This window comes from Mustela lutreola, chromosome 15 (genome assembly GCF_030435805.1).
Source record: "Mustela lutreola isolate mMusLut2 chromosome 15, mMusLut2.pri, whole genome shotgun sequence".
NCBI lineage: Eukaryota > Metazoa > Chordata > Mammalia > Carnivora > Mustelidae > Mustela > Mustela lutreola.
The window spans coordinates 63,629,911-63,655,168 of NC_081304.1; positions in this window are offsets into that span (position 1 = coordinate 63,629,911).

Sequence of the window (25,258 nt, forward strand, 5' to 3'; positions counted from 1 at the left end):
GTATCCATGCACCCCATTACAGAGAAAACCGCCGTGCCCAGCTCATTTCTAGGCACATCCTAAAGGAAGCGACATGTTCTCTGCTGTACTAAAGCCGAGAGGATGCAGGGAAAAGAGAGCTCGCCCGCCAGACACGTCCCCTCCCTGGCAGGTCATATCAGGTTTCCCCAACGCCGCAGGCCCTTTGGCTAATAAAATTAAAAGGTGACGCCAGGGGGCTCAGAGTCAGAGAGTCCCACACATCTTTTCCAATTGTGTAGCCCTAGGTCTCCTCCCTGTCTCTGTGTGTGTGTGTGTGTGTGTGTGTGCGAGTGCCTCTGGGTGTCTGTGTGACTGTGTGTAAAGAGGACCTTGCCATGCCATCTTGGGTGGAGATGCCCCAAGCAGGATCAGGCTGATGAGGGTTTAGATATCTGGTGGGCAAGTCATGTTCACACCCCAGTTTAAGGCTGCTTAAGTGGGATCGGGTGTAGGGTCTACACCCTTCTGCCCAGGGTTTATCCTGAGACCCTGAACGCATGGGTCTATGACCCAGGAGCGGGGCTAACCCTAACAGAAACCATTAACCCTGACCCTGACCCTGACACTGACTGTGAGCCTGCCCCAAAACCTGACCCAAGCCCTGACCCTGACCCTGAACCTGACCCTGACTGTGATCCTGACCTGAACCCTAAACCTAAACCTAAGCCTGACACTGACCCTGATGTGGACCCTGAACCTAAACCTAACTCTGACATTACCGTAACCATGACTCAAACCTAACCCGGACCCTAACCCCACCCCTGACCGTGACAGTGTGCTTGACCCTAACCCTAAACCTAATGGTAACTCTAACCATGACCCTAATAAGGACCCTGAACCTACACCTCATGCTGACCCTGAACCTAACACTAACCCCGACCCTAAACCAAACCCTAACCCTGACCTTACGCTGTCTAACCCTAACCCTAACCCTCACCATAACCCTACTTCTAACTCTAACCCAAACCCCAATCCCAAACCCTACCGCCAAAACATAACTGTGACACTGAACCGAACATTGACCCTATACCAAAGCCTGACCCTGAACCTGACCCTGGCCCTGACCTTTACCTGACCCTGACTCTGAACCTAATCCTAACCTTGACACTAACTCTGACCAGTTCAGAGCCCTGTCCCTGAACCGAATGTGGACTTTAAACCAATACCTGAACCTGACCCTAAAAAGGACACTGGTGCTAAACTTCACCCTGACCCTGGCCCAGACCATGACGATAACCTAACCCTGACCCTTACAGTGACCCCGACAATCAACTGAACACTAAACCTGACCCTGACTGTGAGACTGAACCTAACTCTGACCCTAAATGTAACCCTGACCCTGACACTAACATGGGCCCTCCCCTGAATGCTATCTCTGAACCTAACCCTAACACTAAGCCCTAACCCTACCACGGACCCTGACCCTAACAAGTTCTCACCCTAACCGTCAACCTAACGCTAAACGTAGAACTAACCCTAAACATTAACAATAACCCTGACCCTATACCTGACTATGATCATAACCCTAACCCTGAACTTTGCCTATACCAGACCTGGACCCTAAACCTGACCCTGGCCCTGACCCTAAACCTAACCATGACCCTAACAATGACCACTACATAACCTTGTCCCTGACCCGAATGTGTACTTTAAACCAATACCTGATCCTGACCGTAAACCTGACACTGGCCCTAGACTTCACCCTGACCCAGACCCAGGCAAAGACCAGAAACCTAACCCTGACCCTACAGTGACCCTGACCCTGAACCTAACACTAACCCTGACACTGAATGGGAGCCTGAACCTATCTCTAACCCTAAACGTAACCCTGACCCTGACACTAACACGGGCCCTGACCCGAAACCTAATGCTGAACCTAACCCTAAAACTAACCCCTAACATTATCCCTGACACTGACCCTACCCCGGTCGAACCCTAACCCGCAACCTACCTCTAACCCTAAACATAACCCCACTTTAACAATAATCCTGACCCTCTCCCTGACCCTGATCATAACCCTAACTCTGAACTTTGCCTATGTCAGAACTTAACCTTAAACCTGACCCTGGCCTTGACCTTAATACTGACCCTAACCCTGACTGTAAACCTAACTCTGACCCAATCCGTGGTCCTGAACAGATTAGTAAACCTAAAGCTAACCCCGATCCTGAACCTACTCATGAAACAGAACCTAAACATAAAGCTGACCTTACCATGACCATGAACCTAACACTGACCGTGACCCTAACCCTGACACTAAACCTGTCCCAAACCTAACCCAGACCCTGACATGACCTTGCCCCCAAACCAAAACTTGAACCTGACCCTAAAACTGACCATGACCCTGAACCTGACCCTAAACCTAAGCATCAGCCTAACACTGACCCTGAGCCTGACTCTGACCGTAATGCTAACCCTGAACCTACAGTGATCCTGACCCTAAACCTAACTCCCTAACCCTGACCCCACCCTAAACCTTACGCTAACCCTGACCCCAAAGACGTCTAACCCTAACCCTGATCCTAAGTCATTCTTAACCCTAACCCTAACACTAACCTGGTCTAAACCCAGCTCTGTTCCCTCCAGCGGGGACAACAGCTGCACCCAGGCCTCCCAGGGCCTGGGGCGAGGCTGTATGGGGGTCACTGGATGGGCTCTGCATTGACTGGAGTGTGAGCCTTGAGCAGCTTGGGGACCGGCGGCTCAGGGAGCTCCGGTGGAGCAGGAAGTTCGGTAAGGAGCCCCCAGGCAGTGGTGACCTCACTTCCTTGACGACAGAGCCCAACTGAATGGGAACCCACGTATCCATGCACCCCATTACAGAGAAAACCGCCGTGCCCAGCTCATTTCTAGGCACATCCTAAAGGAAGCGACATGTTCTCTGCTGTACTAAAGCCGAGAGGATGCAGGGAAAAGAGAGCTCGCCCGCCAGACACGTCCCCTCCCTGGCAGGTCATATCAGGTTTCCCCAACGCCGCAGGCCCTTTGGCTAATAAAATTAAAAGGTGACGCCAGGGGGCTCAGAGTCAGAGAGTCCCACACATCTTTTCCAATTGTGTAGCCCTAGGTCTCCTCCCTGTCTCTGTGTGTGTGTGTGTGTGTGTGTGCGAGTGCCTCTGGGTGTCTGTGTGACTGTGTGTAAAGAGGACCTTGCCATCCCATCTTGGGTGGAGATGCCCCAAGCAGGATCAGGCTGATGAGGGTTTAGATATCTGGTGGGCAAGTCATGTTCACACCCCAGTTTAAGGCTGCTTAAGTGGGATCGGGTGTAGGGTCTACACCCTTCTGCCCAGGGTTTATCCTGAGACCCTGAACGGATGGGTCTATGACCCAGGAGCGGGGCTAACCCTAATAGAAACCATTAACCCTGACCCTGACCCTGACACTGACTGTGAGCCTGCCCCAAAACCTGACCCAAGCCCTGACCCTGACCCTGAACCTGACCCTGACTGTGATCCTGACCTGAACCCTAAACCTAAACCTAAGCCTGTCACTGACCCTGATGTGGACCCTGAACCTAAACCTAACTCTGACATTACCGTAACCATGACTCAAACCTAACCCGGACCCTAACCCCACCCCTGACCGTGACAGTGTGCTTGACCCTAACCCTAAACCTAATGGTAACTCTAACCATGACCCTAATAAGGACCCTGTACCTACACCTCATGCTGACCCTGAACCTAACACTAACCCCGACCCTAAACCAAACCCTAACCCTGACCTTACGCTGTCTAACCCTAACCCTAACCCTCACCATAACCCTACTTCTAACTCTAACCCAAACCCCAATCCCAAACCCTACCGCCAAAACATAACTGTGACACTGAACCGAACATTGACCCTATACCAAAGCCTGACCCTGAACCTGACCCTGGCCCTGACCTTTACCTGACCCTGACTCTGAACCTAATCCTAACCTTGACACTAACTCTGACCAGTACAGAGCCCTGTCCCTGAACCGAATGTGGACTTTAAACCAATACCTGAACCTGACCCTAAAAAGGACACTGGTGCTAAACTTCACCCTGACCCTGGCCCAGACCATGACGATAACCTAACCCTGACCCTTACAGTGACCCCGACAATCAACTGAACACTAAACCTGACCCTGACTGTGAGACTGAACCTAACTCTGACCCTAAATGTAACCCTGACCCTGACACTAACATGGGCCCTCCCCCGAATCCTATCTCTGAACCTAACCCTAACGCTAAGACCTAACCCTACCACGGACCCTGACCCTAACAAGTTCTCACCCTAACCGTCAACCTAACGCTAAACGTAGAACTAACCCTAAACATTAACAATAACCCTGACCCTATACCTGACTATGATCATAACCCTAACCCTGAACTTTGCCTATACCAGACCCGGACCCTAAACCTGACCCTGGCCCTGACCCTAAACCTAACCATGACCCTAACAATGACCACTACATAACCTTGTCCCTGACCCGAATGTGGACTTTAAACCAATACCTGATCCTGACCGTAAACCTGACACTGGCCCTAGACTTCACCCTGACCCAGACCCAGGCAAAGACCAGAAACCTAACCCTGACCCTAACAATGACCCTGACCCTGAACCTAACACTAACCCTGACACTGAATGGGAGCCTGAACCTATCTCTAACCCTAAACGTAACCCTGACCCTGACACTAACACGGGCCCTGACCCGAAACCTAATGCTGAACCTAACCCTAAAACTAACCCCTAACATTATCCCTGACACTGACCCTACCCCGGTCGAACCCTAACCCGCAACCTACCTCTAACCCTAAACCTAACCCCACTTTAACAATAATCCTGACCCTCTCCCTGACCCTGATCATAACCCTAACTCTGAACTTTGCCTATGTCAGAACTTAACCTTAAACCTGACCCTGGCCTTGACCTTAATACTGACCCTAACCCTGACTGTAAACCTAACTCTGACCCAATCCGTGGTCCTGAACAGATTAGTAAACCTAAAGCTAACCCCGATCCTGAACCTACTCATGAAACAGAACCTAAACATAAAGCTGACCTTACCATGACCATGAACCTAACACTGACCGTGACCCTAACCCTGACACTAAACCTGTCCCAAACCTAACCCTGACCCTGACATGACCTTGCCCCAAAACCAAAACTTGAACCTGACCCTAAAACTGACCATGACCCTGAACCTGACCCTAAACCTAAGCATCACCCTAACACTGACCCTGAGCCTGACTCTGACCGTAATGCTAACCCTGAACCTACAGTGATCCTGACCCTAAACCTAACCATGAACCTATCCCTAACCCTGACCCCACCCTAAACCTTACGCTAACCCTGACCCCAAAGACGTCTAACCCTAACCCTGACCCTAAGTCATTCTTAACCCTAACCCTAACACTAACCTGGTCTAAACCCAGCTCTGTTCCCTCCAGCGGGGACAACAGCTGCACCCAGGCCTCCCAGGGCCTGGGGGGAGGCTGTATGGGGGTCACTGGATGGGCTCTGCATTGAGTGGAGTGTGAGCCTTGAGCAGCTTGGGGACCGGCGGCTCAGGGAGCTCCGGTGGAGCAGGAAGTTCGGTAAGGAGCCCCCAGGCAGTGGTGACCTCACTTCCTTGACGACAGAGCCCAACTGAATGGGAACCCACGTATCCATGCACCCCATTACAGAGAAAACCGCCGTGCCCAGCTCATTTCTAGGCACATCCTAAAGGAAGCGACATGTTCTCTGCTGTACTAAAGCCGAGAGGATGCAGGGAAAAGAGAGCTCGCCCGCCAGACACGTCCCCTCCCTGGCAGGTCATATCAGGTTTCCCCAACACCGCAGGCTCTTTGGCTAATAAAATTAAAAGGTGAGGCCAGGGGGCTCAGAGTCAGAGAGTCCCACACATCTTTTCCAATTGTGTAGCCCGAGGTCTCCTCCCTGTCTCTGTGTGTGTGTGTGTGTGTGTGTGCGGGTGCCTCTGGGTGTCTGTGTGACTGTGTGTAAAGAGGACCTTGCCATGCCATCTTGGGTGGAGATGCCCCAAGCAGGATCAGGCTGATGAGGGTTTAGATATCTGGTGGGCAAGTCATGTTCACACCCCAGTTTAAGGCTGCTTAAGTGGGATCGGGTGTAGGGTCTACACCCTTCTGCCCAGGGTTTATCCTGAGACCCTGAACGGATGGGTCTATGACCCAGGAGCGGGGCTAACCCTAACAGAAACCATTAACCCTGACCCTGACCCTGACACTGACTGTGAGCCTGCCCCAAAACCTGACCCAATCCCTGACCCTGACCCTGAACCTGACCCTGACTGTGATCCTGACCTGAACCCTAAACCTAAACCTAAGCCTGACACTGACCCTGATGTGGACCCTGAACCTAAACCTAACTCTGACATTACCGTAACCATGACTCAAACCTAACCCGGACCCTAACCCCACCCCTGACCGTGACAGTGTGCTTGACCCTAACCCTAAACCTAATGGTAACTCTAACCATGACCCTAATAAGGACCCTGAACCTACACCTCATGCTGACCCTGAACCTAACACTAACCCCGACCCTAAACCAAACCCTAACCCTGACCTTACGCTGTCTAACCCTAACCCTAACCCTCACCATAACCCTACTTCTAACTCTAACCCAAACCCCAATCCCAAACCCTACCGCCAAAACATAACTGTGACACTGAACCGAACATTGACCCTATACCAAAGCCTGACCCTGAACCTGACCCTGGCCCTGACCTTTACCTGACCCTGACTCTGAACCTAATCCTAACCTTGACACTAACTCTGACCAGTTCAGAGCCCTGTCCCTGAACCGAATGTGGACTTTAAACCAATACCTGAACCTGACCCTAAAAAGGACACTGGTGCTAAACTTCACCCTGACCCTGACCCAGACCATGACGATAACCTAACCCTGACCCTTACAGTGACCCCGACAATCAACTGAACACTAAACCTGACCCTGACTGTGAGACTGAACCTAACTCTGACCCTAAATGTAACCCTGACCCTGACACTAACATGGGCCCTCCCCTGAATGCTATCTCTGAACCTAACCCTAACACTAAGCCCTAACCCTACCAGGGACCCTGACCCTAACAAGTTCTCACCCTAACCGTCAACCTAACGCTAAACGTAGAACTAACCCTAAACATTAACAATAACCCTGACCCTATACCTGACTATGATCATAACCCTAACCCTGAACTTTGCCTATACCAGACCTGGACCCTAAACCTGACCCTGGCCCTGACCCTAAACCTAACCATGACCCTAACAATGACCACTACATAACCTTGTCCCTGACCCGAATGTGGACTTTAAACCAATACCTGATCCTGACCGTAAACCTGACACTGGCCCTAGACTTCACCCTGACGAAGACCCAGGCAAAGAACAGAAACCTAACCCTGACCCTAACAGTGACCCTGACCCTGAACCTAACACTAACCCTGACACTGAATGGGAGCCTGAACCTATCTCTAACCCTAAACGTAACCCTGACCCTGACACTAACACGGGCCCTGACCCGAAACCTAATGCTGAACCTAACCCTAAAACTAACCCCTAACATTATCCCTGACACTGACCCTACCCCGGTCGAACCCTAACCCGCAACCTACCTCTAACCCTAAACATAACCCCACTTTAACAATAATCCTGACCCTCTCCCTGACCCTGATCATAACCCTAACTCTGAACTTTGCCTATGTCAGAACTTAACCTTAAACCTGACCCTGGCCTTGACCTTAATACTGACCCTAACCCTGACTGTAAACCTACCTCTGACCCAATCCGTGGTCCTGAACAGATTAGTAAACCTAAAGCTAACCCCGATCCTGAACCTACTCATGAAACAGAACCTAAACATAAAGCTGACCTTACCATGACCATGAACCTAACACTGACCGTGACCCTAACCCTGACACTAAACCTGTCCCAAACCTAACCCTGACCCTGACATGACCTTGCCCCCAAACCAAAACTTGAACCTGACCCTAAAACTGACCATGACCCTGAACCTGACCCTAAACCTAAGCATCACCCTAACACTGACCCTGAGCCTGACTCTGACCGTAATGCTAACCCTGAACCTACAGTGATCCTGACCCTAAACCTAACTCCCTAACCCTGACCCCACCCTAAACCTTACGCTAACCCTGACCCCAAAGACGTCTAACCCTAACCCTGACCCTAAGTCATTCTTAACCCTAACCCTAACACTAACCTGGTCTAAACCCAGCTCTGTTCCCTCCAGCGGGGACAACAGCTGCACCCAGGCCTCCCAGGGCCTGGGGCGAGGCTGTATGGGGGTCACTGGATGGGCTCTGCATTGAGTGGAGTGTGAGCCTTGAGCAGCTTGGGGACCGGCGGCTCAGGGAGCTCCGGTGGAGCAGGAAGTTCGGTAAGGAGCCCCCAGGCAGTGGTGACCTCACTTCCTTGACGACAGAGCCCAACTGAATGGGAACCCACGTATCCATGCACCCCATTACAGAGAAAACCGCCGTGCCCAGCTCATTTCTAGGCACATCCTAAAGGAAGCGACATGTTCTCTGCTGTACTAAAGCCGAGAGGATGCAGGGAAAAGAGAGCTCGCCCGCCAGACACGTCCCCTCCCTGGCAGGTCATATCAGGTTTCCCCAACGCCGCAGGCCCTTTGGCTAATAAAATTAAAAGGTGACGCCAGGGGGCTCAGAGTCAGAGAGTCCCACACATCTTTTCCAATTGTGTAGCCCTAGGTCTCCTCCCTGTCTCTGTGTGTGTGTGTGTGTGTGTGTGCGAGTGACTCTGGGTGTCTGTGTGACTGTGTGTAAAGAGGACCTTGCCATGCCATCTTGGGTGGAGATGCCCCAAGCAGGATCAGGCTGATGAGGGTTTAGATATCTGGTGGGCAAGTCATGTTCACACCCCAGTTTAAGGCTGCTTAAGTGGGATCGGGTGTAGGGTCTACACCCTTCTGCCCAGGGTTTATCCTGAGACCCTGAACGGATGGGTCTATGACCCAGGAGCGGGGCTAACCCTAACAGAAACCATTAACCCTGACCCTGACCCTGACACTGACTGTGAGCCTGCCCCAAAACCTGACCCAAGCCCTGACCCTGACCCTGAACCTGACCCTGACTGTGATCCTGACCTGAACCCTAAACCTAAACCTAAGCCTGTCACTGACTCTGATGTGGACCCTGAACCTAAACCTAACTCTGACATTACCGTAACCATGACTCAAACCTAACCCGGACCCTAACCCCACCCCTGACCGTGACAGTGTGCTTGACCCTAACCCTAAACCTAATGGTAACTCTAACCATGACCCTAATAAGGACCCTGAACCTACAACTCATGCTGACCCTGAACCTAACACTAACCCGGACCCTAAACCAAACCCTAACCCTGACCTTACGCTGTCTAACCCTAACCCTAACCCTCACCATAACCCTACTTCTAACTCTAACCCAAACCCCAATCCCAAACCCTACCGCCAAAACATAACTGTGACACTGAACCGAACATTGACCCTATACCAAAGCCTGACCCTGAACCTGACGCTGGCCCTGACCTTTACCTGACCCTGACTCTGAACCTAATCCTAACCTTGACACGAACTCTGACCAGTACAGAGCCCTGTCCCTGACCCGAATGTGGACTTTAAACCAATACCTGAACCTGACCCTAAAAAGGACACTGGTGCTAAACTTCACCCTGACCCTGACCCAGACCATGACGATAACCTAACCCTGACCCTTACAGTGACCCCGACAATCAACTGAACACTAAACCTGACCCTGACTGTGAGACTGAACCTAACTCTGACCCTAAATGTAACCCTGACCCTGACACTAACATGGGCCCTCCCCCGAATCCTATCTCTGAACCTAACCCTAACACTAAGCCCTAACCCTACCACGGACCCTGACCCTAACAAGTTCTCACCCTAACCGTCAACCTAACGCTAAACGTAGAACTAACCCTAAACATTAACAATAACCCTGACCCTATACCTGACTATGATCATAACCCTAATCCTGAACTTTGCCTATACCAGACCCGGACCCTAAACCTGACCCTGGCCCTGACCCTAAACCTAACCATGACCCTAACAATGACCACTACATAACCTTGTCCCTGAACCGAATGTGGACTTTAAACCAATACCTGATCCTGACCGTAAACCTGACACTGGCCCTAGACTTCACCCTGTCCCTGAACCAGGCAAAGACCAGAAACCTAACCCTGACCCTAACAATGACCCTGACCCTGAACCTAACACTAACCCTGACACTGAATGGGAGCCTGAACCTATCTCTAACCCTAAACGTAACCCTGACCCTGACAGTAACACGGGCCCTGATCCGAAACCTAATGCTGAACCTAACCCTAAAACTAACCCCTAACATTATCCCTGACACTGACCCTACCCCGGTCGAACCCTAACCCGCAACCTACCTCTAACCCTAAACCTAACCCCACTTTAACAATAATCCTGACCCACTCCCTGACCCTGATCATAACCCTAACTCTGAACTTTGCCTATGTCAGAACTTAACCTTAAACCTGACCCTGGCCTTGACCTTAATACTGACCCTAACCCTGACTGTAAACCTAACTCTGACCCAATCCGTGGTCCTGAACAGATTAGTAAACCTAAAGCTAACCCCGATCCTGAACCTACTCATGAAACAGAACCTAAACCTAAAGCTGACCTTACCATGACCATGAACCTAACACTGACCGTGACCCTAACCCTGACACTAAACCTGTCCCAAACCTAACCCTGACCCTGACATGACCTTGCCCCCAAACCAAAACTTGAACCTGACCCTAAAACTGACCATGACCCTGAACCTGACCCTAAACCTAACCATCAGCCTAACACTGACCCTGAGCCTGACTCTGACCGTAATGCTAACCCTGAACCTACAGTGATCCTGACCATAAACCTAACCATGAACCTATCCCTAACCCTGACCCCACCCTAAACCTTACGCTAACCATGACCCCAAAGACGTCTTACCCAAACCCTGACCCTAAGTCATTCTTAACCCTAACCCTAACACTAACCTGGTCTAAACCCAGCTCTGTTCCCTCCAGCGGGGACAACAGCTGCACCCAGGCCTCCCAGGGCCTGGGGGGAGGCTGTATGGGGGTCACTGGATGGGCTCTGCATTGAGTGGAGTGTGAGCCTTGAGCAGCTTGGGGACCGGCGGCTCAGGGAGCTCCGGTGGAGCAGGAAGTTCGGTAAGGAGCCCCCAGGCAGTGGTGACCTCACTTCCTTGACAACAGAGCCCAACTGAATGGGAACCCACGTATCCATGCACCCCATTACAGAGAAAACCGCCGTGCCCAGCTCATTTCTAGGCACATCCTAAAGGAAGCGACATGTTCTCTGCTGTACTAAAGCCGAGAGGATGCAGGGAAAAGAGAGCTCGCCCGCCAGACACGTCCCCTCCCTGGCAGGTCATATCAGGTTTCCCCAACGCCGCAGGCCCTATGGCTAATAAAATTAAAAGGTGACGCCAGGGGGCTCAGAGTCAGAGAGTCCCACACATCTTTTCCAATTGTGTAGCCCTAGGTCTCCTCCCTGTCTCTGTGTGTGTGTGTGTGTGTGTGTGCGAGTGCCTCTGGGTGTCTGTGTGACTGTGTGTAAAGAGGACCTTGCCATGCCATCTTGGGTGGAGATGCCCCAAGCAGGATCAGGCTGATGAGGGTTTAGATATCTGGTGGGCAAGTCATGTTCACACCCCAGTTTAAGGCTGCTTAAGTGGGATCGGGTGTAGGGTCTACACCCTTCTGCCCAGGGTTTATCCTGAGACCCTGAACGGATGGGTCTATGACCCAGGAGCGGGGCTAACCCTAACAGAAACCATTAACCCTGACCCTGACCCTGACACTGACTGTGAGCCTGCCCCAAAACCTGACCCAAGCCCTGACCCTGACCCTGAACCTGACCCTGACTGTGATCCTGACCTGAACCCTAAACCTAAACCTAAGCCTGACACTGACCCTGATGTGGACCCTGAACCTAAACCTAACTCTGACATTACCGTAACCATGACTCAAACCTAACCCGGACCCTAACCCCACCCCTGACCGTGACAGTGTGCTTGACCCTAACCCTAAACCTAATGGTAACTCTAACCATGACCCTAATAAGGACCCTGAACCTACACCTCATGCTGACCCTGAACCTAACACTAACCCCGACCCTAAACCAAACCCTAACCCTGACCTTACGCTGTCTAACCCTAACCCTAACCCTCACCATAACCCTACTTCTAACTCTAACCCAAACCCCAATCCCAAACCCTACCGCCAAAACATAACTGTGACACTGAACCGAACATTGACCCTATACCAAAGCCTGACCCTGAACCTGACCCTGGCCCTGACCTTTACCTGACCCTGACTCTGAACCTAATCCTAACCTTGACACTAACTCTGACCAGTACAGGGCCCTGTCCCTGACCCGAATGTGGACTTTAAACCAATACCTGAACCTGACCCTAAAAAGGACACTGGTGCTAAACTTCACCCTGACCCTGACCCAGACCATGACGATAACCTAACCCTGACCCTTACAGTGACCCCGACAATCAACTGAACACTAAACCTGACCCTGACTGTGAGACTGAACCTAACTCTGACCCTAAATGTAACCCTGACCCTGACACTAACATGGGCCCTCCCCCGAATCCTATCTCTGAACCTAGTCCTAACACTAAGCCCTAACCCTACCACGGACCCTGACCCTAACAAGTTCTCACCCTAACCGTCAACCTAACGCTAAACGTAGAACTAACCCTAAACATTAACAATATCCCTGACCCTATACCTGACTATGATCATAACCCTAACCCTGAACTTTGCCTATACCAGACCCGGACCCTAAACCTGACCCTGGCCCTGACCCTAAACCTAACCATGACCCTAACAATGACCACTACATAACCTTGTCCCTGACACGAATGTGGACTTTAAACCAATACCTGATCCTGACCGTAAACCTGACACTGGCCCTAGACTTCACCCTGACCCAGACCCAGGCAAAGACCAGAAACCTAACCCTGACCCTAACAGTGACCCTGACCCTGAACCTAACACTAACCCTGACACTGAATGGGAGCCTGAACCTATCTCTAACCCTAAACGTAACCCTGACCCTGACACTAACACGGGCCCTGACCCGAAACCTAATGCTGAACCTAACCCTAAAACTAACCCCTAACATTATCCCTGACACTGACCCTACCCCGGTCGAACCCTAACCCGCAACCTACCTCTAACTCTAAACCTAACCCCACTTTAACAATAATCCTGACCCTCTCCCTGACCCTGATCATAACCCTAACTCTGAATTTTGCCTATGTCAGAACTTAACCTTAAACCTGACCCTGGCCTTGACCTTAATACTGACCCTAACCCTGACTGTAAACCTAACTCTGACCCAATCCGTGGTCCTGAACAGATTAGTAAACCTAAAGCTAACCCCGATCCTGAACCTACTCATGAAACAGAACCTAAACCTAAAGCTGACCTTACCATGACCATGAACCTAACACTGACCGTGACCCTAACCCTGACACTAAACCTGTCCCAAACCTAACCCTGACCCTGACATGACCTTGCCCCCAAACCAAAACTTGAACCTGACCCTAAAACTGACCATGACCCTGAACCTGACCCTAAACCTAAGCATCAGCCTAACACTGACCCTGAGCCTGACTCTGACCGTAATGCTAACCCTGAACCTACAGTGATCCTGACCCTAAACCTAACTCCCTAACCCTGACCCCACCCTAAACCTTACGCTAACCCTGACCCCTAAGACGTCTAACCCTAACCCTGACCCTAAGTCATTCTTAACCCTAACCCTAACACTAACCTGGTCTAAACCCAGCTCTGTTCCCTCCAGCGGGGACAACAGCTGCACCCAGGCCTCCCAGGGCCTGGGGGGAGGCTGTATGGGGGTCACTGGATGGGCTCTGCATTGAGTGGAGTGTGAGCCTTGAGCAGCTTGGGGACCGGCGGCTCAGGGAGCTCCGGTGGAGCAGGAAGTTCGGTAAGGAGCCCCCAGGCAGTGGTGACCTCACTTCCTTGACGACAGAGCCCAACTGAATGGGAACCCACGTATCCATGCACCCCATTACAGAGAAAACCGCCGTGCCCAGCTCATTTCTAGGCACATCCTAAAGGAAGCGACATGTTCTCTGCTGTACTAAAGCCGAGAGGATGCAGGGAAAAGAGAGCTCGCCCGCCAGACACGTCCCCTCCCTGGCAGGTCATATCAGGTTTCCCCAACGCCGCAGGCCCTTTGGCTAATAAAATTAAAAGGTGACGCCAGGGGGCTCAGAGTCAGAGAGTCCCACACATCTTTTCCAATTGTGTAGCCCTAGGTCTCCTCCCTGTCTCTGTGTGTGTGTGTGTGTGTGTGTGTGCGAGTGCCTCTGGGTGTCTGTGTGACTGTGTGTAAAGAGGACCTTGCCATGCCATCTTGGGTGGAGATGCCCCAAGCAGGATCAGGCTGATGAGGGTTTAGATATCTGGTGGGCAAGTCATGTTCACACCCCAGTTTAAGGCTGCTTAAGTGGGATCGGGTGTAGGGTCTACACCCTTCTGCCCAGGGTTTATCCTGAGACCCTGAACGCATGGGTCTATGACCCAGGAGCGGGGCTAACCCTAACAGAAACCATTAACCCTGACCCTGACCCTGACACTGACTGTGAGCCTGCCCCAAAACCTGACCCAAGCCCTGACCCTGACCCTGAACCTGACCCTGACTGTGATCCTGACCTGAACCCTAAACCTAAACCTAAGCCTGACACTGACCCTGATGTGGACCCTGAACCTAAACCTAACTCTGACATTACCGTAACCATGACTCAAACCAAACCCGGACCCTAACCCCACCCCTGACCGTGACAGTGTGCTTGACCCTAACCCTAAACCTAATGGTAACTCTAACAATGACCCTAATAAGGACCCTGAACCTACACCTCATGCTGACCCTGAACCTAACACTAACCCCGACCCTAAACCAAACCCTAACCCTGACCTTACGCTGTCTAACCCTAACCCTAACCCTCACCATAACCCTACTTCTAACTCTAACCCAAACCCCAATCCCAAACCCTACCGCCAAAACATAACTGTGACACTGAACCGAACATTGACCCTATACCAAAGCCTGACCCTGAACCTGACGCTGGCCCTGACCTTTACCTGACCCTGACTCTGAACCTAATCCTAACCTTGACACTAACTCTGACCAGTACAGAGCCCTGTCCCTGACCCGAATGTGGACTTTAAACCAATACCTGAACCTGACCCTAAAAAGGACACTGGTGCTAAACTTCACCCTGACCCTGACCCAGACCATGACGATAACCTAACCCTGACCCTTACAGTGACCCCGACAATCAACTGAACACTAAACCTGACCCTGACTGTGAGACGGAACCTAACTCTGACCCTAAATGTAACCCTGACCCTGACACTAACATGGGCCCTCCCCCGAATCCTATCTCTGAACCTATTCCTAACACTAAGCCCTAACCCTACCACGGACCCTGACCCTAACAAGTTCTCACCCTAACCGTCAACCTAACGCTAAACGTAGAACTAACCCTAAACATTAACAATAACCCTGACCCTATACCTGACTATGATCATAACCCTAACCCTGAACTTTGCCTATACCAGACCCGGACCCTAAACCTGACCCTGGCCCTGACCCTAAACCTAACCATGACCCTAACAATGACCACTACATAACCTTGTCCCTGACCCGAATGTGGACTTTAAACCAATACCTGATCCTGACCGTAAACCTGACACTGGCCCTAGACTTCACCCTGACCCAGACCCAGGCAAAGACCAGAAACCTAACCCTGACCCTAACAGTGACCCTGACCCTGAACCTAACACTAACCCTGACACTGAATGGGAGCCTGAACCTATCTCTAACCCTAAACGTAACCCTGACCCTGACACTAACACGGGCCCTGACCCGAAACCTAATGCTGAACCTAAGCCTAAAACTAACCCCTAACATTATCCCTGACACTGACCCTACCCCGGTCGAACCCTAACCCGCAACCTACTTCTAACCCTAAACCTAACCCCACTTTAACAATAATCCTGACCCTCTCCCTGACCCTGATCATAACCCTAACTCTGAACTTTGCCTATGTCAGAACTTAACCTTAAACCTGACCCTGGCCTTGACCTTAATACTGACCCTAACCCTGACTGTAAACCTAACTCTGACCCAATCCGTGGTCCTGAACAGATTAGTAAACCTAAAGCTAACAGCGATCCTGAACCTACTCATGAAACAGAACCTAAACATAAAGCTGACCTTACCATGACCATGAACCTAACACTGACCGTGACCCTAACCCTGACACTAAACCTGTCCCAAACCTAACCCAGACCCTGACATGACCTTGCCCCCAAACCAAAACTTGAACCTGACCCTAAAACTGACCATGACCCTGAACCTGACCCTAAACCTAAGCATCAGCCTAACACTGACCCTGAGCCTGACTCTGACCGTAATGCTAACCCTGAACCTACAGTGATCCTGACCCTAAACCTAACCATGAACCTATCCCTAACCCTGACCCCATCCTAAACCTTACGCTAACCCTGACCCCAAAGACGTCTAACCCTAACCCTGACCCTAAGTCATTCTTAACCCTAACCCTAACACTAACCTGGTCTAAACCCAGCTCTGTTCCCTCCAGCGGGGACAACAGCTGCACCCAGGCCTCCCAGGGCCTGGGGGGAGGCTGTATGGGGGTCACTGGATGGGCTCTGCATTGAGTGGAGTGTGAGCCTTGAGCAGCTTGGGGACCGGCGGCTCAGGGAGCTCCGGTGGAGCAGGAAGTTCGGTAAGGAGCCCCCAGGCAGTGGTGACCTCACTTCCTTGACGACAGAGCCCAACTGAATGGGAACCCACGTATCCATGCACCCCATTACAGAGAAAACCGCCGTGCCCAGCTCATTTCTAGGCACATCCCAAAGGAAGCGACACGTTCTCTGCTGTACTAAAGCCGAGAGGATGCAGGGAAAAGAGAGCTCGCCCGCCAGACACGTCCCCTCCCTGGCAGGTCATATCAGGTTTCCCCAACGCCGCAGGCCCTTTGGCTAATAAAATTAAAAGGTGACGCCAGGGGGCTCAGAGTCAGAGAGTCCCACACATCTTTTCCAATTGTGTAGCCCGAGGTCTCCTCCCTGTCTCTGTGTGTGTGTGTGTGTGTGTGCGAGTGCCTCTGGGTGTCTGTGTGACTGTGTGTAAAGAGGACCTTGCCATGCCATCTTGGGTGGAGATGCCCCAAGCAGGATCAGGCTGATGAGGGTTTAGATATCTGGTGGGCAAGTCATGTTCACACCCCAGTTTAAAGCTGCTTAAGTGGGATCGGGTGTAGGGTCTACACCCTTCTGCCCAGGGTTTATCCTGAGACCCTGAACGGATCGGTCTATGACCCAAGAGCGGGGCTAATCCTAACAGAAACCATTAACCCTGACCCTGACCCTGACACTGACTGTGAGCCTGCCCCAAAACCTGACCCAAGTCCTGACCCTGACCCTGAACCTGACCCTGACTGTGATCCTGACCTGAACCCTAAACCTAAACCTAAGCCTGACACTGACCCTGATGTGGACCCTGAACTAAACCTAACTCTGACATTACCGTAACCATGACTCAAACCTAACCCGGACCCTAACCCCACCCCTGACCGTGACAGTGTGCTTGACCCTAACCCTAAACCTAATGGTAACTCTAACCATGACCCTAATAAGGACCCTGAACCTACACCTCATGCTGACCCTGAACCTAACACTAACCCCGACCCTAAACCAAACCCTAACCCTGACCTTACGCTGTCTAACCCTAACCCTAACCCTCACCATAACCCTACTTCTAACTCTAACCCAAACCCCAATCCCAAACCCTACCGCCAAAACATAACTGTGACACTGAACCGAACATTGACCCTATACCAAAGCCTGACCCTGAACCTGACGCTGGCCCTGACCTTTACCTGACCCTGACTCTGAACCTAATCCTAACCTTGACACTAACTCTGACCAGTACAGAGCCCTGTCCCTGACCCGAATGTGGACTTTACACCAATACCTGAACCTGACCCTAAAAAGGACACTGGTGCTAAACTTCACCCTGACCCTGACCCAGACCATGACGATAACCTAACCCTGACCCTTACAGTGACCCCGACAATCAACTGAACACTAAACCTGACCCTGACTGTGAGACTGAACCTAACTCTGACCCTAAATGTAACCCTGACCCTGACACTAACATGGGCCCTCCCCCGAATCCTATCTCTGAACCTAACCCTAACGCTAAGCCCTAACCCTACCACGGACCCTGACCCTAACAAGTTCTCTCCCTAACCGTCAACCTAACGCTAAACGTAGAACTAACCCTAAACATTAACAATAACCCTGACCCTATACCTGACTATGATCATAACCCTAACCCTGAACTTTGCCTATACCAGACCCGGACCCTAAACCTGACCCTGGCCCTGACCCTAAACCTAACCATGACCCTAACAATGACCACTACATAACCTTGTCCCTGACCCGAATGTGGACTTTAAACCAATACCTGATCCTGACCGTAAACCTGACACTGGCCCTAGACTTCACCCTGACCCAGACCCAGGCAAAGACCAGAAACCTAACCCTGACCCTAACAGTGACCCTGACCCTGAACCTAACACTAACCCTGACACTGAATGGGAGCCTGAACCTATCTCTAACCCTAAACTTAACCCTGACCCTGACACTAACACGGGCCCTGACCCGAAACCTAATGCTGAACCTAACCCTAAAACTAACCCCTAACATTATCCCTGACACTGACCCTACCCCGGTCGAACCCTAACCCGCAACCTACCTCTAACCCTAAACCTAACCCCACTTTAACAATAATCCTGACCCTCTCCCTGACCCTGATCATAACCCTAACTCTGAACTTTGCCTATGTCAGAACTTAACCTTAAACCTGACCCTGGCCTTGACCTTAATACTGACCCTAACCCTGACTGTAAACCTAACTCTGACCCAATCCGTGGTCCTGAACAGATTAGTAAACCTAAAGCTAACCCCGATCCTGAACCTACTCATGAAACAGAACCTAAACATAAAGCTGACCTTACCATGACCATGAACCTAACACTGACCGTGACCCTAACCCTGACACTAAACCTGTCCCAAACCTAACCCTGACCCTGACATGACCTTGCCCCCAAACCAAAACTTGAACCTGACCCTAAAACTGACCATGACCCTGAACCTGACCCTAAACCTAACCATCAGCCTAACACTGACCCTGAGCCTGACTCTGACCGTAATGCTAACCCTGAACCTACAGTGATCCCGACCCTAAACCTAACCATGAACCTATCCCTAACCCTGACCCCACCCTAAACCTTACGCTAACCATGACCCCAAAGACGTCTTACCCAAACCCTGACCCTAAGTCATTCTTAACCCTAACCCTAACACTAACCTGGTCTAAACACAGCTCTGTTCCCTCCAGTGGGGACAACAGCTGCACCCAGGCCTCCCAGGGCCTGGGGGGAGGCTGTATGGGGGTCACTGGATGGGCTCTGCATTGAGTGGAGTGTGAGCCTTGAGCAGCTTGGGGACCGGCGGCTCAGGGAGCTCCGGTGGAGCAGGAAGTTCGGTAAGGAGCCCCCAGGCAGTGGTGACCTCACTTCCTTGACGACGGAGCCCAACTGAATGGGAACCCACGTATCCATGCACCCCATTACAGAGAAAACCGCCGTGCCCAGCTCATTTCTAGGCACATCCCAAAGGAAGTGACATGTTCTCTGCTGTACTAAAGCCGAGAGGATGCAGGGAAAAGAGAGCTAGCCCGCCAGACACGTCCCCTCCCTGGCAGGTCATATCAGGTTTCCCCAACGCCGCAGGCCCTTTGGCTAATAAAATTAAAAGGTGACGCCAGGGGGCTCAGAGTCAGAGAGTCCCACACATCTTTTCCTATTGTGTAGCCCTAGGTCTCCTCCCTGTCTCTGTGTGTGTGTGTGTGTGTGTGTGCGAGTGCCTCTGGGTGTCTGTGTGACTGTGTGTAAAGAGGACCTTGCCATGCCATCTTGGGTGGAGATGCCCCAAGCAGGATCAGGCTGATGAGGGTTTAGATATCTGGTGGGCAAGTCATGTTCACACCCCAGTTTAAGGCTGCTTAAGTGGGATCGGGTGTAGGGTCTACACCCTTCTGCCCAGGGTTTATCCTGAGACCCTGAACGGATGGGTCTATGACCCAGGAGCGGGGCTAACCCTAACAGAAACCATTAACCCTGACCCTGACCCTGACACTGACTGTGAGCCTGCCCCAAAACCTGACCCAAGCCCTGACCCTGACCCTGAACCTGACCCTGACTGTGATCCTGACCTGAACCCTAAACCTAAACCTAAGCCTGACACTGACCCTGATGTGGACCCTGAACCTAAACCTAACTCTGACATTACCGTAACCATGACTCAAACCTAACCCGGACCCTAACCCCACCCCTGACCGTGACAGTGTGCTTGACCCTAACCCTAAACCTAATGGTAACTCTAACCATGACCCTAATAAGGACCCTGAACCTACACCTCATCCTGACCCTGAACCTAACACTAACCCCGACCCTAAACCAAACCCTAACCCTGACCTTACGCTGTCTAACCCTAACCCTAACCCTCACCATAACCCTACTTCTAACTCTAACCCAAACCCCAATCCCAAACCCTACCGCCAAAACATAACTGTGACACTGAACCGAACATTGACCCTATACCAAAGCCTGACCCTGAACCTGACCCTGGCCCTGACCTTTACCTGACCCTGACTCTGAACCTAATCCTAACCTGACACGAACTCTGACCAGTACAGAGCCCTGTCCCTGACCCGAATGTGGACTTTAAACCAATACCTGAACCTGACCCTAAAAAGGACACTGGTGCTAAACTTCACCCTGACCCTGACCCAGACCATGACGATAACCTAACCCTGACCCTTACAGTGACCCCGACAATCAACTGAACACTAAACCTGACCCTGACTGTGAGACTGAACCTAACTCTGACCCTAAATGTAACCCTGACCCTGACACTAACATGGGCCCTCCCCCGAATCCTATCTCTGAACCTAACCCTAACGCTAAGCCCTAACCCTACCACGGACCCTGACCCTAACAAGTTCTCACCCTAACCGTCAACCTAACGCTAAACGTAGAACTAACCCTAAACATTAACAATAACCCTGACCCTATACCTGACTATGATCATAACCCTAACCCTGAAATTTGCCTATACCAGACCCGGACCCTAAACCTGACCCTGGCCCTGACCCTAAACCTAACCATGACCCTAACAATGACCACTACATAACCTTGTCCCTGACCCGAATGTGGACTTTAAACCAATACCTGATCCTGACCGTAAACCTGACACTGGCCCTAGACTTCACCCTGACCCAGACCCAGGCAAAGACCAGAAACCTAACCCTGACCCTAACAGTGACCCTGACCCTGAACCTAACACTAACCCTGACACTGAATGGGAGCCTGAACCTATCTCTAACCCTAAACGTAACCCTGACCCTGACACTAACACGGGCCCTGACCCGAAACCTAATGCTGAACCTAACCCTAAAACTAACCCCTAACATTATCCCTGACACTGACCCTACCCCGGTCGAACCCTAACCCGCAACCTACCTCTAACCCTAAACCTAACCCCACTTTAACAATAATCCTGACCCTCTCCCTGACCCTGATCATAACCCTAACTCTGAACTTTGCCTATGTCAGAACTTAACCTTAAACCTGACCCTGGCCTTGACCTTAATACTGACCCTAACCCTGACTGTAAACCTAACTCTGACCCAATCCGTGGTCCTGAACAGATTAGTAAACCTAAAGCTAACCCCGATCCTGAACCTACTCATGAAACAGAACCTAAACATAAAGCTGACCTTACCATGACCATGAACCTAACACTGACCGTGACCCTAACCCTGACACTAAACCTGTCCCAAACCTAACCCTGACCCTGACATGACCTTGCCCCCAAACCAAAACTTGAACCTGACCCTAAAACTGACCATGACCCTGAACCTGACCCTAAACCTCAGCATCAGCCTAACACTGACCCTGAGCCTGACTCTGACCGTAATGCTAACCCTGAACCTACAGTGATCCTGACCCTAAACCTAACTCCCTAACCCTGACCCCACCCTAAACCTTACGCTAACCCTGACCCCAAAGACGTCTAACCCTAACCCTGACCCTAAGTCATTCTTAACCCTAACCCTAACACTAACCTGGTCTAAACCCAGCTCTGTTCCCTCCAGCGGGGACAACAGCTGCACCCAGGCCTCCCAGGGCCTGGGGGGAGGCTGTATGGGGGTCACTGGATGGGCTCTGCATTGAGTGGAGTGTGAGCCTTGAGCAGCTTGGGGACCGGCGGCTCAGGGAGCTCCGGTGGAGCAGGAAGTTCGGTAAGGAGCCCCCAGGCAGTGGTGACCTCACTTCCTTGACAACAGAGCCCAACTGAATTGGAACCTACGTATCCATGCACCCGATTACAGAGAAAACCGCCGTGCCCAGCTCATTTCTAGGCACATCCCAAAGGAAGCGACATGTTCTCTGCTGTACTAAAGCCGAGAGGATGCAGGGAAAAGAGAGCTCGCCCGCCAGACACGTCCCCTCCCTGTCAGGTCATATCAGGTTTCCCCAACGCCGCAGGCCCTTTGGCTAATAAAATTAAAAGGTGACGCCAGGGGGCTCAGAGTCAGAGAGTCCCACACATCTTTTCCAATTGTGTAGCCCTAGGTCTCCTCCCTGTCTCTGTGTGTGTGTGTGTGTGTGTGCGAGTGCCTCTGGGTGTCTGTGTGACTGTGTGTAAAGAGGACCTTGCCATGCCATCTTGGGTGGAGATGCCCCAAGCAGGATCAGGCTGATGAGGGTTTAGATATCTGGTGGGCAAGTCATGTTCACACCCCAGTTTAAGGCTGCTTAAGTGGGATCGGGTGTAGGGTCTACACCCTTCTGCCCAGGGTTTATCCTGAGACCCTGAACGGATGGGTCTATGACCCAGGAGCGGGGCTAACCCTAACAGAACCATTAACCCTGACCCTGACCCTGACACTGACTGTGAGCCTGCCCCAAACCCTGACCCAAGCCCTGACCCTGACCCTGAACCTGACCCTGACTGTGATCCTGACCTGAACCCTAAACCTAAACCTAAGCCTGACACTGACCCTGATGTGGACCCTGAACCTAAACCTAACTCTGACATTACCGTAACCATGACTCAAACCTAACCCGGACACTAACCCCACCCCTGACCGTGACAGTGTGCTTGACCCTAACCCTAAACCTAATGGTAACTCTAACCATGACCCTAATAAGGACCCTGAACCTACACCTCATGCTGACCCTGAACCTAACACTAACCCCGACCCTAAACCAAACCCTAACCCTGACCTTACGCTGTCTAACCCTAACCCTAACCCTCACCATAACCCTACTTCTAACTCTAACCCAAACCCCAATCCCAAACCCTACCGCCAAAACATAACTGTGACACTGAACCGAACATTGACCCTATACCAAAGCCTGACCCTGAACCTGACGCTGGCCCTGACCTTTACCTGACCCTGACTCTGAACCTAATCCTAACCTTGACACGAACTCTGACCAGTACAGAGCCCTATCCCTGACCCGAATGTGGACTTTAAACCAATACCTGAACCTGACCCTAAAAAGGACACTGGTGCTAAACTTCACCCTGACCCTGACCCAGACCATGACGATAACCTAACCCTGACCCTTACAGTGACCCCGACAATCAACTGAACACTAAACCTGACCCTGACTCTGAGACTGAACCTAACTCTGACCCTAAATGTAACCCTGACCCTGACACTAACATGGGCCCTCCCCCGAATCCTATCTCTGAACCTAACCCTATCACTAAGCCCTAACCCTACCACGGACCCTGACCCTAACAAGTTCTCACCCTAACCGTCAACCTAACGCTAAACGTAGAACTAACCCTAAACATTAACAATAACCCTGACCCTATACCTGACTATGATCATAACCCTAACCCTGAACTTTGCCTATACCAGACCCGGACCCTAAACCTGACCCTGGCCCTGACCCTAAACCTAACCATGACCCTAACAATGACCACTACATAACCTTGTCCCTGACCCGAATGTGGACTTTAAACCAATACCTGATCCTGACCGTAAACCTGACACTGGCCCTAGACTTCACCCTGACCCAGACCCAGGCAAAGACCAGAAACCTAACCCTGACCCTAACAGTGACCCTGACCCTGAACCTAACATTAACCCTGACACTGAATGGGAGCCTGAACCTATCTCTAACCCTAAACGTAACCCTGACCCTGACACTAACACGGGCCCTGACCCGAAACCTAATGCTGAACCTAAGCCTAAAACTAACCCCTAACATTATCCCTGACACTGACCCTACCCCGGTCGACCCCTAACCCGCAACCTACTTCTAACCCTAAACCTAACCCCACTTTAACAATAATCCTGACCCTCTCCCTGACCCTGATCATAACCCTAACTCTGAACTTTGCCTATGTCAGAACGTAACCTTAAACCTGACCCTGGCCTTGACCTTAATACTGACCCTAACCCTGACTGTAAACCTAACTCTGACCCAATCCGTGGTCCTGAACAGATTAGTAAACCTAAAGCTAACCCCGATCCTGAACCTACTCATGAAACAGAACCTAAACATAAAGCTGACCTTACCATGACCATGAACCTAACACTGACCGTGACCCTAACCCTGACACTAAACCTGTCCCAAACCTAACCCAGACCCTGACATGACCTTGCCCCCAAACCAAAACTTGAACCTGACCCTAAAACTGACCATGACCCTGAACCTGACCCTAAACCTAACCATCAGCCTAACACTGACCCTGAGCCTGACTCTGACCGTAATGCTAACCCTGAACCTACAGTGATCCTGACCCTAAACCTAACCATGAACCTATCCCTAACCCTGACCCCACCCTAAACCTTACGCTAACCCTGACCCCAAAGACGTCTAACCCTAACCCTGACCCTAAGTCATTCTTAACCCTAACCCTAACACTAACCTGGTCTAAACCCAGCTCTGTTCCCTCCAGCGGGGACAACAGCTGCACCCAGGCCTCCCAGGGCCTGG